Below are 16,159 nucleotides of genomic sequence, written 5' to 3' on the forward strand. Positions count from 1 at the left end.
CAAGAGACGGGATAACTTTTATACTCATTTTATACTTAACTGTATATGCACATATTTTTATTTCACAGAAAATTCTAATTTCAATCGAATAGAAAAAAACTCTGTCCCAGACAAGAAATTAATTAATTTTTATTGTAAAAATATAGAGAGAATCAAGAACTTAAAATTGCAGCAAAAATTGTTTAAACTTTTTCAAATTTTTTTTTATAGAATAAAATTTGATTCATTCTTCCTACTACTCCACAAGCTTCCAGACTCCTACATGCGAACAAATTTTTAAAAATTTATTTTTTACTTATTTTTTATAAAATTGTGAAACGTTTTACATGTGATTATGAAGAAATCATTTTATCATTAAAGCGCATAATACTCGCTTATGGAAGAATGTTTCAAATGTCTAATCTAACTGTAGAGTTAATGTCATTTTCAGATATTAGATGCCAAAACTGAATATTTCTTTTAAATTTAGTTGATTAACGAAATTAATCGTTAGATCAAAACATAACCACAATTTTCAAAAGAAATTGATGTTATTGTTTATTAGAAGTGTTACGCGTGCATAATAGTCTTAATTTCTCGTCACAATGTTATTTTAGTGAAAACAATAACAGATATGCAGATGTTATGCGTTCAATAACAGATTGTATGTTGAATGTAATCTCAACAATAACAAAACATGAATGCATACTTTTGGGAGACAAACAAAAATTAGAATAGCGTTAATATTGTCCAATTCAACGGTTAATTGCATGATTTAAGATACATAATTATATTTGATGATGACAAGGCAGTGACAATTTGGAAAAGCTTGTAATTTTGAAAACGGAGCGGAATATTTCGGAACGGAAGCAATAATTTGGAAGAGAAAGGAGGTGCAAAAAGGTTTCCTTCCAGTGAAACAAATTATTTATCAATGTCTAGAAGCTAATATTTTTAGACCCTTACAATTCAGAAAAAGGTTGTTCAAAAATTAAAAAGAAAAGTGCTTCAAGTAACCGTTATCAGTGGCCATGTTGTAATTATGATGCTTGTCTATGCTATTTCACGATAATAAAAGTAAGCCACGGTTTTTCTAGCAAAAACAATCCACGGTTTTTCTTTTTCTTTGTGAAAATTACAAAGTTTTGAAATAAAATAAATTGGCAAAAAAATTTACACACTTTTCACACATTTTCTATGTGAACATTAATCATTCTAAGAAATTAAACTTCAATAATTAAGTTTTTCAAAATGTAAAAAAATACTTTGTCCATCTGCATAATGCATAATTAAAAATTTTATGTTATATAGGACCGACTTAAAACAAAAACTAAATTTTGAAAATTAACTTTTTCCTTTAACGCAATTTATAGGAGGGGCGCATCCCTTGAAAACCGCGTAGGACGCCGAGCGAGTCAGAACCAGTCCTATACAAAATATGTATGCAATATGTACATAAGGTACGTACAAAACTTCTTTGTTGCACGAACAAACTCATTCGTGTCTATATAACTCGATAAGCACTAACCAAATATTTAATTTTAATTTTATAAAACTAAAAATGAAATATTTTTCTTAGCTTTTTAAATTTTATTTTATCGAAAATATTTATAAACTAAATTGATTTTGTTAAAAATTTATAAGTTGTTTAGAAAGTAAACTCACAATTATGCTGTTTCCATGTACCTTTATTTTTTTTATGATGATTTTTGAAAATATGGTTTTATAGTAATTAAATTCAAACAAAGCCTTTGATTTTGTAAAAAATAATATTGAATGCTGTGTAATTTTTAAGAAGGGTGTTTTTACATGAATCCAATGTGAACAGTTCATATCCGATTTAAAAGGCGGTCAAATATAAACAAAATCAAATAAATTTTAGCTTATTTCAGAAAATTTAAGAAGAAAACGTTTATTGAACTGAAGAATTCGATAAATGATGAAAAAATTTTGAACCAATACTTAAACAGAATTAAACCTTTTATAAGTATTATGGTTTAAAATTTTGGTCGAAGGACATTATAAGAGATTGTATTTATGACATCAATTTTCGCCTTTCGATTTTTCAGAAACGCACTTTTTCATGGCAGGAATTTGAAAATAAACTATTTTTCAGCGGTCTGTCGGTCTTTTGTTTTTTCGGTCTGCGTTATTTTCGCCGAATCGATTTTGATGAAAATTTATATTTCATTTTACTTCGTCTTTGTCACGGATCGAGTAACTTTTGAGATATGGCAGATCTCAGGTACTGAAACTTTTCTGCAGGCCGATTTTATATTTCTGATCATGTTTAGGAAAATATTCAGCAGAAAAACTTAAAATTTTCTATATAGACTTTATCTGACAATATAACAAGTCACTTAACTTTTTGAGGAAGTCAGTTGTCAGCACGGAACATACATATCTCAATGAAAGGTGTTACTAATAAAGTTCATATTAACGAGTTGTTATTAATTATACCTCTCTTGTTCCCTTCCATGTAATAAAGTTGGACAAAAAAAGAAACAAACATTGAATTGACGTTTTCTAAAGCATACTATGGTAAGCGTTAGAAGTGAATAGCAAATATTATCATTTTCATAAATTTTTGAAATTATTTTATGTTTCTTTAGTTATAATATTTTGTTTTAATATATAGATATAGAAATCTGCATTTGGTGCAAAAGTTAAAAGACACATTTAATTGTGGCAATAAAACCAAATAGGTACAATATCCTTTTTTTATATGTATTTTACAAAATATATAATAATATTGAATTTTAATGTATAGTGTTTACTAAATAATTTTAGAAAAACTCGATGTATATCAACCAATTTGGTTCATTTAATCAGAAGCTGGAACTGTACATAGAACATTATACAAACTGATAATGCCACAAAAATAATTCATCAGATAAATAGAATGATGTTGTAAACATAATTCGAACGAATAAAAAGTGCAAATGACTGAATAAATAGATAGGAAAAATAACCACTTACACAATTTAAATAAGTAAGGAAATTGTTACGGGAATAAATATTTGAAAAACAAAATTTGAAATTGAAAAAGGATAACTATTTTGCATTGAATGCATGTATAAAATAATGAAAATACGCAAGGCATTTAAATTTTAAAACTGTTTAATTTTTAAAATTTTAATTTTTTGTATAAAATTGTAAATAATTTTTGTGAGTATTGTAAAACTGTTGTAAAGTTAATCAATTAAAAAATGTTTAAGGTACTTTAGATATATTTTATGTTTAAGATATTCCACTACAAAATGTTACCCAAGCATTGAATATGCCAGTTGTTCCTTTAAAGTTTAAAAAAATTTTGGTTAATTAATTGATACCAAACCAAATGTATCGTAAAACAACGGAAAAAATCAATGTAATATTGTTGATTTATGTTGAATTGGCCTGAGAATGATTCATATAGTTTGAACAATATTTATGACAAAACTAAATTGCTATATAAGAATTTTCAAATACTCATGCAGTTGAATTTAAATAAATTTTCTAAACAAATTAAAAATTATAATTTTCGAAGAGGAAATTAAAAATTGCATACTTCTGGGTTTAGCCAAAGTATAATGTTCCCAGATTATATAGATTTCTTTTTAATCATATGAATTCTCATTTCGTTATCCCGAAACACTGATTGTGTGAAAAACTATGTAAGTATTTTGCACATACAGTAATTGTTAGTAATATAGGCTTATAGGCTATTGCATATAGGCGTTTTGTGTTTATTGCTTGCCTCTTCGCTTAAAATACGATAAAACATTTTGAAATATTTTAAACTCCTTTATAAAAAAAAAAATTTTAGTTTTCCAAATTTTAAAACTGTTTTAATAACCGCATTGGAGACAATACTGTTAGGAGGCTATGTGATGGCATCAAATTTCAAAATTTCGATTTTTTTATGGGAATGCATTTCGCCATGATAGGGAAACGTAATTAAATCATTTTTAGAGAGAAATCAATATTAATTATTTATATGATTCATTTAACGAGTGATCTAATTTTTCAAAGAAATCATTGCTCAGAAACTGGAATTTTACTATGTATTCTAAACTGGATATTTACTATGAACTTGAAATTTGCTATGTAATTTACTATATACACATGCATGGTCGATTTTCGTCAACATACATTAAGTATATAGAGATACAATTAACCGCGATTTCTCTGGGTATTAAAACAATGAACTTTAAACTTTTTCTTGAATATCATGGCTCTGATACTAAACTTTCATTAAGGGTCCGATTTTACATTTTTGACCATATCGTAACAAATAAGGTATGTAATTTCTCGAAGTTTAACATTTTGTTTCTACTTGCCAACAAAATTAACTGATACATTTTTTAAGAACATCAAATCACGGAATGTGAACCTCTACTAGAGCACCCAAATTTACATTTTTCTAGGTATATCAACTAAATGGTGATAAAAGTATATAAACTAAAAGAGGTTTTCAATGAATTTTTCATAATTTATTTATAAAATTAGAAAATACAAATGGCGATTGGTTATGTGTTGACCAAATAATATTTTTTTAATTGTATTTTAATGGTAAATAATTATGGAAAAATTTTAAATTTTGGAAAAAAATTTTTCCTTTCATTACGTATTTTCCCTATTGCATAAAAAAATAAGCTCTTATATACATACTTTCATAGATGCTTATATACATATGTATATATTTATGTAGTATGTACAAATATATAAGTTCATTTTTTTCAAATAATAGATATTAAAAAAATTAAAATAAAAGTTGCACAAAATATTTCAAAAATTTTATGTGTTACATAATCAAGCAATATTAAGGCTCCTTTGTAGCATGTTAAACAAAATGAATAACCATTATTGCAACAAATTTCATAGATAATGAAAACAAAATTTTATTTTGTAATAAGTCACAGGTTTGACGCAACACAAAATTTTTCTTCCTATTTTATTCTAAATTTTTATATTGTCTTTTTAATATTATTTTCGATTTCCGATTCATATTTGAATAAAAAAACAATTCATAAATAATTCCATTATTTTTTATAGGTTAAGTAAATAAACAATTCTAAAAACTACCATTCTCTAAAATTCATTTTGTTGTTTACTTTTGTGTACACAGAATATTTTAAAAATTTTTATGTCTTTTAGAACAACAAGAAAAAATCTGATGTGGTCAGTAAGTAACCAGGTATACAATATTTATTTTCAGAATTATTTTTTAAAACTTGCAAATGTTCACTCTTATCACTCTAACAAAATATAGTTCCGCAATATTATGAAACTGTCCTTGTTTGAATTTTAAAGAAAATTGGTAATCTTCTGTTTAATGTACATGGATCGATCAATTGGGACGCTGAATATTTGGATTTCAATATTGTTAATAGTGTAAATTCAAAATAAAGATTCGCTTATTTTACTCTAATTCCGATAAGAGGATTTTGGGGGACCTAATTTAGATTTGTTATAATACCAAACTGAAATTATGTACAAAATAAAATCGGATGCAGTATTAAGTATGAACACATTATTTTTGCTGAAACATGACATACCACACGAAATACTCAATTCATCTTCACAGTAAACTCAAATGTTGTTCAGCTGGATTGAAATCTATGAATTCATCTCTACAAAACTCCTATCATGGAGAAATGGACTTCTGTTGAAAACTCGGTGTGTGCAGTTTAATACAATCAGAATGCCTCTCTTATTCTATGCAATTAGGCCGGTAGAAATGAAATAAAAATAAAATTTGCAATATTTTACATTTTAAAAATGATCAATTCAAAATTTTTTTATGTAATTTATTTTGTATTTTTCTACACAGTAAAAAAATAAATATTAAAAATAACAGGAAAACAAAAGTATTATAATATTTATATTATTTTTGCAAATTTTAGGCCTCCCAGTAAAAACCATTAAAAAAATAAATTGAAAATATTGAATATGAATTTAGAATGCAAATATGTGGGCTTTTATAGTGAATTATTGGTAAGGTGTTGCTTCAATAATTTTATTCAAAAAAAGAAATTTAAACATAAGTACGTTTATCTAGGTCCATTCGGTACTTAATACATGTTATCATTTTTTTGTAATTTCAAACCAACTGCAATGTGTATCGTCTAGTTAATGTTACGGAAGATTATGAAAATGCATTTTGAACAAATCTTTACAATTTCACCGACACTAGTAAGCTTTTGGTTAACATTCCTTGAAAAATATAGACTGGGCTCTTGGAAAACTTTCGATTTGTGCCATTCGAATTAACTGAAAAGTAAGTTTCGTTAATAACTAAAGCAATATTTAATTTGAAGAGATTCCATTCAATTAGTTTCGTAAATATAGTAAAAAATGTAAAATGTTACCCTTAGTTGTGTTTGCGAGCCCTGATCATTTCAAAAAAATTTATAACATAATTGTTTTAACACCCTAAATTTAAATATTAAATTTCAAGTAAATTTGTTAATTATTTCTTTTCACACAGGTCGACAGACCGTTATTCCTCTAAAAGTAGTTTATTTAGGCTTCCCAACAATGGAGAAGTGCATTCTGGAAAACTCGAAAACTCGACATATAAAATTTAGTGTAATCACATCACCTCCCTTATTGCATAGAATGCGGTCGGTTTAAATAATAGAAAAAATTAAATTTATTCTTTAAGAATGCTGGAATTTTTTGAAAGCAAATTAATTGTATTTTTAAATTTTAAGTTATTCTACCAAAAAAAAATTAAAAACGAACGTTTTTGGAATACGTATATATAGTTGATAACAGGTGAGGCCAGACACAAATTTTTAACTGCAAGATCATTATATAAGTATATGGAATGGGTTCAGTTAAGCTCAAAAAAAATAAAAATTTTTCAAAAGAATTTTTTACTATATGAGAACAATGGAAATTTTGTTTAATTCGAAGTATTATTTTATTTTCAAGATAAATTCTTACAAAATTAAGTAAAAATGAATTTTTAATAAAATTATAAATTTTGTTTACATTTTCCAGTAACTTTTGTTGTAGAAAAGTGTTCGTTATATTCTATTTCACATTCATATCCTATTATTTATATTCTAATTTTTTCTAATTATATTCTAATTAATAATCCATTTTTGCTAAAGCTACTAACGTTTCCAGGTTCAGTGGCCAATTATTATTTTCCTAATTTATTTTAAACCCATTAAAGCAGAGTCTCAGTATAATAACCAACTAATTTTTCGTCGTTATCCTTTAAGGAGTTTACAATAGCGACACATTCAGTCATTTTACAATTTAGTTACCACTTTTGCAGATGATTTTATTAAAAGGTGAAAGATGCAATAAAATAAATATTACAAAATCTTTAAAATTTGAAGTATGTGAGCTTTAAAAGAAAAAATTGAATACATTCATACGAATTTTTCGTTTCTCGTTGCGACGTTTTATAAGGAAAAAAAAAGCTGTCTTTGATGAGGCAAAAACAATGTTTCTGATTTCAGTTTATTATCAGAATTTTGTAATTTTAAAATAATTAATAAGTAGCGGGAAACTCATCAAAAGCGAATCGTAATTGCAACTATATTCAATAACTAATTAATAATTCATTTATTGAATCACATGTCAGTATCGGTGACGAATTGTAATCTAAGACTGGGAAAATTCTAGCATAAATGTTATATTATAATTTTCTCAAATCTAATAATCTAATAAGATGGCGAGATGTACAACACAGGGAGCAGAAAATAACCTGCATTTTCAAATTTTGAGAACTAATTTCAATAATAAAATCAAAGAATGAAATCAAAAACGAGCGTCATTCATTTTTAAAGGTCTTTTCTGAAATCAACTTTATGATTTTATATTAAAAAATGATTTCACGTATTCAATTGAAAATTGACAAAAAAAAAAACAATCACAAGAATTTCATGATTAGACGTCTCGTTATAACTCGTTCTAAGTGTAAAATGTATGTGCTTTTAATGATTAATCCCTAAACTAACATTAATTCAATTGACTAGACATTGTTGACCATAACTCGATAGTCATTTCATTTACAAAATATCAAATTATATGTATAACGTATTATATAGCTGTTTATAACATTCAAGTTCTTCTTTCGACCCTATCCTTAAATTATTCTCTGGTCATATAGCAATACAATGGGCAAAAACTTTCCTATCTAATCAATTGTATTTTATAATAACCTGTTTTTAATGATAATTTCTTTAACCCTCCTATTCCATTTGTTTAATAGAAAAAGACAATCATATTCAAAACTTTACGTATGAAACGAAAAAAAAAAGGATTCTCGAGAAAGTAATCGAAAAAAATGAAAAGTAGTCCTTGCACTTAAGTTCTTTGTTTTTCCAATAAAATATAACAAGACCATATTATAAAGAAAATAAAAAAAAAAACAAACAAATCAAAACAAACATAATTTTCAACTCAATTGAATCCTTGAGAAATGGAAACACAGAACAAAACAGAAAGCAATAATAGAACAATAAAAAGAAAACCAAAAAAAAAAAGGGAAAAAGGACTCAAAAGATGAGTCTTTTTTAGTTGTTTTGTATTTTATTGAAATTTTATTTTGAGTTCATCATTTTTTAACTTTTATTTTCTTATCTGAACAACAATGTATCCTTAGTTAAAAATTCGATTCATAAAATTTCACTTCTTTTCAAACTTAAGTTATAAAATAGGTCATAAAAATGCGTATAGTATGGGAACATTGAGAAGTAGAACAACAGAACATTGAGTGTATACAATTTAATTAGAATGTTTAGAGTGATTGGTGTGCATTTCAATTAAAATCAATATTATTCGCGTACATGATGTATTTATTAATTGTCAAGAAGAACTTTTAATGTTACTATTAAAAAACTTGCTCCAGCTAAGTTTACTAATAATGTAATAAATATAAAATAAACAAAGAGTAGTAAATGACCTTCATTAGAACCACATGTAACTTGCGTTATATGTGCGATAAGTTATTTTAATTCTACTTATACTCGCATTTAACACCAAAACTGTTTATTATTTAAGTTATTAATAATTTTTCTAATTATAGTACATTTTCTACTTACAAAGTATATTCACAGCTCATTAATATTGAAATATTTAGAAATACAATATAAATCTCACAATATGCATCTGACATGAATTATAATTCCCATCCAATTTGTGCACAAAGTTTTAGAGTTTAGTTTCTTTTAAGTTATTGAAACAAGTTAATTTCGTGCAAAAAAGGAGTGGCTACGACCACCCCATTAAATTCTCCGGGGGAGCTGTAACAAAACGGTAGTTTTGTGGTAATTGAAATGCTATTCAGTTTCGGTTACGCTGACTACATTAATTCAATTCTTTCGAGAAACTCACTTTTTTTTTATTCTTTTATTTTAATATTTTGATGCAATGCTCTAACACAGAACTAAATTTTCAGACTCAGATGTCTATTTCAGATTCTAAAACCATTTATCTGTTTTAACTTATTGTAGTTCTTACGAATGTATGTTCCTATCTTCCCATAGTCCTATGTTTTACAATAACGTCCTAAAGCTGCCAGGTTTATTTCCATTTTAATTTACATTTTAATTCCAAAAATTACAGAAGTTTACAAGTTTTATAGACTTATCAATAATGATTGTTATTATCATTTTGATCTACCCATTTCAATCAAACATAAATGCAATTTGAAATTGTAATTAGCATCATTTAGCTTTTAAAATATTGATAAATTTTTATTTAATCCTTTGAACAAATGAAAAAATTAATTGAAAAAATAATTTTAAAAAATTTAAGAAACTGTGGAAAGAATTTTATTTATTTTTTCTCTTTTCCAAATTAATATTTACATTTGTATATTGAATTGCTCTTCCATCCCCCAAAATATCAATCTCGTTACATGTTTATAGGAGAAAATGTGTAGACAATAAACCATTTTAGTATTGCCACGACAACATTTCTATTCAAATCAAAAGTGAAATAAATGAGGGAATTTGACGCAGGATATGTAAATATTGAAAGCTATGTATTTAGAGTTGGGGAGATTGGGGGAAAAGGCACTCTGACTAAAAAAAGGATTCCGCGATTTAATTCAATATGCGAAAAAAACTACGTTTGCCTTTTTTTTTTGTTTCTATGTTTTGAATTGGTCTGCTTTTGTATATTTTATTTGATTTTTGAAATGTATTGTTTATTTTCCATGTTTTGCGAAAAAATTGTTTTTTTTTTTCTGTTATTGTTATAGAGAAAAAAATTCAATTTGATTGATTCCCTAAAATAACAATGGGAATCTTGCAAAAAAAAAAAAATAAATATAAAGTAGGTATGCGTATATATACGTGTGCTTAATAGTCCTTCTGGTTTTTTATATGTGGCATAGAAGAATATAATTTATTAATAAAATATTTTGTAACCGTGGAGATAAGACCATTGAAATGTACACCAATATTAAAATAATTGTAGAACTAATTCAAACGGTGTATCGCTTAACATTTTTAGTACTGCTATTAATATATTGCAAACAGGGTCTAAAGATAGTTAAAGATATACACGCACTCATATTGTAAGAGGCACCACTGAGATGATGCGAAATATTATAACATCATTGGAGTTTAACTTTATTTGTGTACTAAAAGTATGCAATAAAACTGCAAATTAAAAAATTCAACGATGTAGCATTTTGTTTGTAAAATAAAAGTGAGTAAAAGTCTTACAGAGTAATGGTATGATGTTTCATATGGAATAAGGGTGATTATACCAACTGTTGCTAGTCAAATTTATTTTTCGACAAGAATAGAATTCAACTGATTGGTTCATGAACCACATTAAATATCATATTTTATATGTTAAAATTTTCTGTCTAAGAGAAAGTACGAGGAAAACCGAATGATGTGTGAGGTTGTGATTAAGTTGAAAGTTTATATGAGCAGCTCAGTTTTTAGAATTGAAAAACAACCGAAACAAGTTAAAGTTAAAAGATATTCAACTAAAATGGTTTGAAATATAAACGGAAACGCACACTCTCACTCAAATATTCAAACTAGTATGTACAATGTACTAAATTACTCTTCTCAAATTTTTTAAACAGGTCCCTATTATACAAACATGTTTGACATTCTAAAACTTCTGGAACTTCGTTTTTCTATGAAAAATGAGTCAGTACCTTATTCCCTGTTCTACTCCTGTGATTTATCAATGTTTTTTTTAACCAATTTAGAAAAGGAAAAGCATATTTTTTTCCGAAATTTAAGAGCACGAATGAAGTTCTATTTAAAAAAAAACTTCTAACAATAACAGTAGTTTTTCCATTTTTTACTTTGCGTTTTTATTATTGCTGTAAAAAAATTTGATTGTTTTGAAAGGGGTTTATTTTATATAATAAAAATTTCTTTATATTTAGATTTTATCAAAAAAAAATTACAATACTACAATAATATTTATTCAGTATTTAGATATGAATGAAAAGAAATGAGAAAAGGATTTAAGTAAGTTTAGGGTCCAAAGCGAAGAAAAAAATTTAAAAATAGAAATTAGGAAATTGTTAAATGCTTTTAAAAATGATCCTTTTTTTCAAAATCTCATTGCCTTAAAACGATTTTTAACAATAATTGATAACTTTTAACTAGAAAATGTTTGAATCAATGAAAATTTGTTTCCAAGCCCTTGTAATTTTATTTTCAATTATTGGATGAATCAGTCCATTTTGAAAAATTTAAAATTGTTCTTTATTGTTAGCAGTTGAGAAGACTGTGAGACATGAAACATGAAACTGTATACATAAATATTGAACAATAGTTTTTAAAATAGAAAATTTCCCTTGGACAAGTGAAAACAATAATGCTTTCGAGAAAAACTTTCTACTCTTTAAAATTATTATAATTGCATATTGTATTAAACTTAAAAGTTAATCACTAAAAGTAAAGTAGTCGAATCACAAGGACACTTTTAATTACATTCTTAATGGTAAAACATTTAACAGTCAGAAAGAGAGAAGTACTTTGAATTTGTGTTCTTATATTTTTTTAATAAATCAAACCTTTATTAATCCAAAAGGACCATGGAAACGAGAAAATAGCAAGGGACGGATCGACTTCCTTAAAGAGGTGTACTTCTTAGAAAATTAATGAGTTTCTTACATGCCATTTAATTCCATTTTAAATTTTCTGTACATATGTACATATATTTTCCATATGAATCTTATGTTATGTGACTCTTACGTTACGAATTTCGTACGTTTGATTTTCGGCGAAATCTCCATAATATGAATCTATTATGATATTTAAAAAATTTTTAATGATAATATTTATTTGATTGGCCATAGAACTTGCCACGCTTCAGCAACTGAATCTGTACTACGTGCCAGATTTATATTTTGTCAGTATACAGGTTGATTAAGAAAGGTATACAACAACATATGCTATTAGTTAGAGGGTCGAAAATTGGTAAAACTTTTGTTCCGGCCTAGGTGCGAAATTTCAAGGGTTTCCGAGATACAGGGATTTTAACGAATTTTCACGAAATTTCTATTTCTCTAAGTTTTTTTGATTGTAACTTCCGTTCCGAAAGAGATACGGGCTGCAAACATACAGTTTCTAAAAGGCCTGGTAAAGGTCTTAAAATAAACATGTTATTTGATTATGTATTTTATGTACTTTCGGTTTTTTCTAACTAGAATAAATTCGTAAGAAATTTATTAAATCCTTGAGATTTTTGTTTATACAGTTTTTTCTAGCTGCTTAAATTTTAATTTAAGCGTTCAAATATTAAAAATGTCAAAATTTGTACGTCTTTAAAAATTCGCTCTAACTGGTTAATTTTAATAACTTCAGATGCCAAATGGTGTCTAGATTTCGGAAATATTTTTTTCAATTTTTTAAATTGCACCCAATCTGAGAAAAATGCATTTAAAAATTTCAAACCATATAGGTACCATTTCTTATAAAAATTGGCAAAAATTAAAAACCTACCAATTTTCTTTACCAAGAAAAGTTTCGAAAAAAATTTTTTGATTACTAGATTTTTTTTTGTTTTTCCTAATAGAAAATTTTATTTTCTCTTTTCAAAAATTTAAAATTTTTTTAAAACCAATTTTTCTTTTTCAAATTAAAAGTTTGTATGAAACTTCGTTTCAATTTTATTGAAACTTGTTACATTTCAATAAAAACATTAAAATTGAGATTTTTAATCAAATAAAGGCTCTTTAAAATGCCAACTGTTTATTTGTTTTTATTTATTTTCGCTTAAAATATGTAAAAGTCAAAAATAGTGGAAAATTGGGGCTTTAAATAGAAACGGTTTTTGTGCTAAATTTTCTGTACCATAAAAATTTTTTAATGTTTGAGGACTTCAATTAAAACCCTATAAAAAAAATTCTTAAAAAGTAAAACCAGAGAAAAATTTGATTTTCCCTAAAATTGAAATGCTTGGTATTCCAAGCTACATAAAATACGGAATTAAACATGTCTTTTTTAAGCCCTTTACAAGGCCTTTTAAAAACTGTTTGTTTGAAGTCCCTATTTTTTCATAACGGAAATTATAATCAAAAAAACTTGGATAAGTAAAACTTTCATGAAAATTCGTTAAAATCTTTGAAATTCGGAAACCCTTGAGTTTTGGCACCCAGTCCGGAATAACAGTTTTACTCATTTTCGACACACTAACCAATGGTGTATATGTTGTTGTATACCTTTCTGAATCACCCTGTATATAGAAAGTGCAAACAAAGATATACTTTCGTTCCTTAAAAGGAACGATTTTTTTTGGAATTTTTTATTTAAACACATAGGTTGTTGAAACAATTTTTGGAACTCAATTCCTTGATAGTTTCTTAACAACACCAGTTGGCAGAATAGATTTTCAGAAGCCAAATCACTGCGAATCAATTTGTAATTTATGGAGGAGTACAAAGAGGTTACTAGTTTATTTAAAATCTCAAATAAGTTTTTTAATTGCATTTTATCAATCTTTTGCAAACGTTAAACTAACAACAATAGAAGTTTCTCAGAGTATTGTTCAGATAATAAACAATGTGGTCGACTGTTATTGATCACTTTACAATTTTTCTTTATATGATTATATTCAACTGTGCAAATTTCTAAAAACTTTCTATAGAAATAATAACCAAATCTCAAAATAATTTTGAAACTTTTAATAATTTTTGAAAATAATTGAATTTGGACAATCATTTAAAATGAGCCTGTTTATTTCAGCCATTTCTTTTAGCCAACATTTTTTTACATAATATTGCTAAGAGCTATAGAGAAATTGCATGTAAACGATGAGAACTTTTATTATCCTTTTCATTTTACTAATATTGTTTACAGTCATTTGATAAAGTTTTCAAGAACGCTATAGTTTGAATATTGATTACCAACAATTAGTTGGTATAATACCAACAAAATTCCATGTTAATTACTAATAAAATCTAAATGACATTCTCCAAATTACTAAGCCAATGTAGGTTTGTGTCTTCACTTTATAAATATAAATATATTTTTATATTTCTCTCAAAATATACGCTTGGATAATAATTTAATTTCGTTTCAAAGAATTATTTTAATTTATGAATTAATTAATTTCATTTTTTTAAGTCCATTATTTATGTTATTAATAATTTAAATTTCCAACTATACGAGTACTTTTATAATTTTCTTTGATTATTGAAATTAAGTCTGAGATAGATAAACATTTTCTTTGAAAAAGAAAAAATTTAAAAGAAAATTTTTCAAAATAATTTTTTTATTTTAATTGAAAAAGCATAAAAAAATGTCATCCAAAAAAAAGGAAAATTGATGCAAATAATGTGCTTTTTATGATTATAAAAATTATGAAATAAAATTTCTTTATATTTTTATTTTATATAAGCAAGTAGGATTTTTTATTTTTCGTTTTTCATAAAGAAAATTCACAGAATGATCATAGAACTTTTGTGCATTTCTTTATTTTTTTTTTGAAAATTCTGAATTAATTTTTAATACAAAGTGAATAAAATTTCTTTTTTAAAAATGAAAATTGCAAAATCTGATTGTATTTAAATTGAATAATTTTAATAGAATTAAAAAATTTTAAGAGCAATTTAAACACATTTTTTGTGTTCGTAGAACAAAATGGCAAAAAAAAATTTTAATAATTATTGTCGTCCACTCCTTCATTATTTCGATTTGTTCCGGGCAACCTTTTAAAAGGAATGAATACAAGAAACATGTGAAAACGGAAAATTAATTATGTATTTTTTTCTTTAAATAATCATTCGTTTTAATTATATCCCTTCCCAAATAACAATTTGTACTCGATGGCAGTTTTATGGTTATGATGTTCGCTTCACTGTTACCTTCAAACGCTCGTAATAAACTCCAATATTAAACGAGCGTTTACGAAAAAAGACACATAAAAAGCAAATGAATGAAGTTGGGTCAAACCAATGTTTTGTAATGTAGTGCTTTTCCCTTCAAAGTGAAAATATTGCTTTTAAAAGCAATTTATTACATTATAAATGGATATATTATTAAAATTACTCTCATTCATATACGAATATATTTTGAAGATTGCATTTTTTCAGGATGACTCAATGCATGTAACATAATATTTGAAATAAAAAACTAAACATTTTACTTTAACATAAGACTCGAATTTCAGGGTAAGTTGCGTGAGTTAAGAAAAATAATTATATTTTTTGATTGCATGGCATTTACCGTTAGCTTTCTGTATTTATAGAAATTTGGAAAAGCTTACAGTTAAAAAATTAACTATAAAGCTTATAGTTAAATAAAGTTGGGTCAAACCATTGGTTTGTATTTTAGCACTTTTCCCTTAAACAAGTGAAAATATTGGTTGTAAATACAGTCTATGTATATCCACCACACTGTTTAAATTATTTTCATTCATTTACAAAACTATTTCTAGGATTGCATATATTTAGGATGATGCATACATGCAGTCTTTGAAATAAAGCAAAAATTAATATAAAGAGGGGTTAACATAATGCTCGATTTTAAGGATTAATTGTGTGAGTTAAGAAAAGTAATTATATTTTTTGATGTCATGGAATTTACCGTTAGCTCTTTGTGTTTATAGAAATTTGAAAAAGCTTGCGGTTTCGTAAATATAAGGTGTCAAAAATTCAAATTTTACATATTTCAAGAGACGATAACTTGAGAGGGGGTAGAGATGGAAAAAAATTTCTTCTAACAAAATGAAGTATTTATTAGTGTCTAAA

This window comes from Condylostylus longicornis, unplaced genomic scaffold, assembly GCF_029603195.1.
Source record: "Condylostylus longicornis isolate FDR11 unplaced genomic scaffold, ASM2960319v2 ptg000018l, whole genome shotgun sequence".
NCBI classification, from domain to species: domain Eukaryota; kingdom Metazoa; phylum Arthropoda; class Insecta; order Diptera; family Dolichopodidae; genus Condylostylus; species Condylostylus longicornis.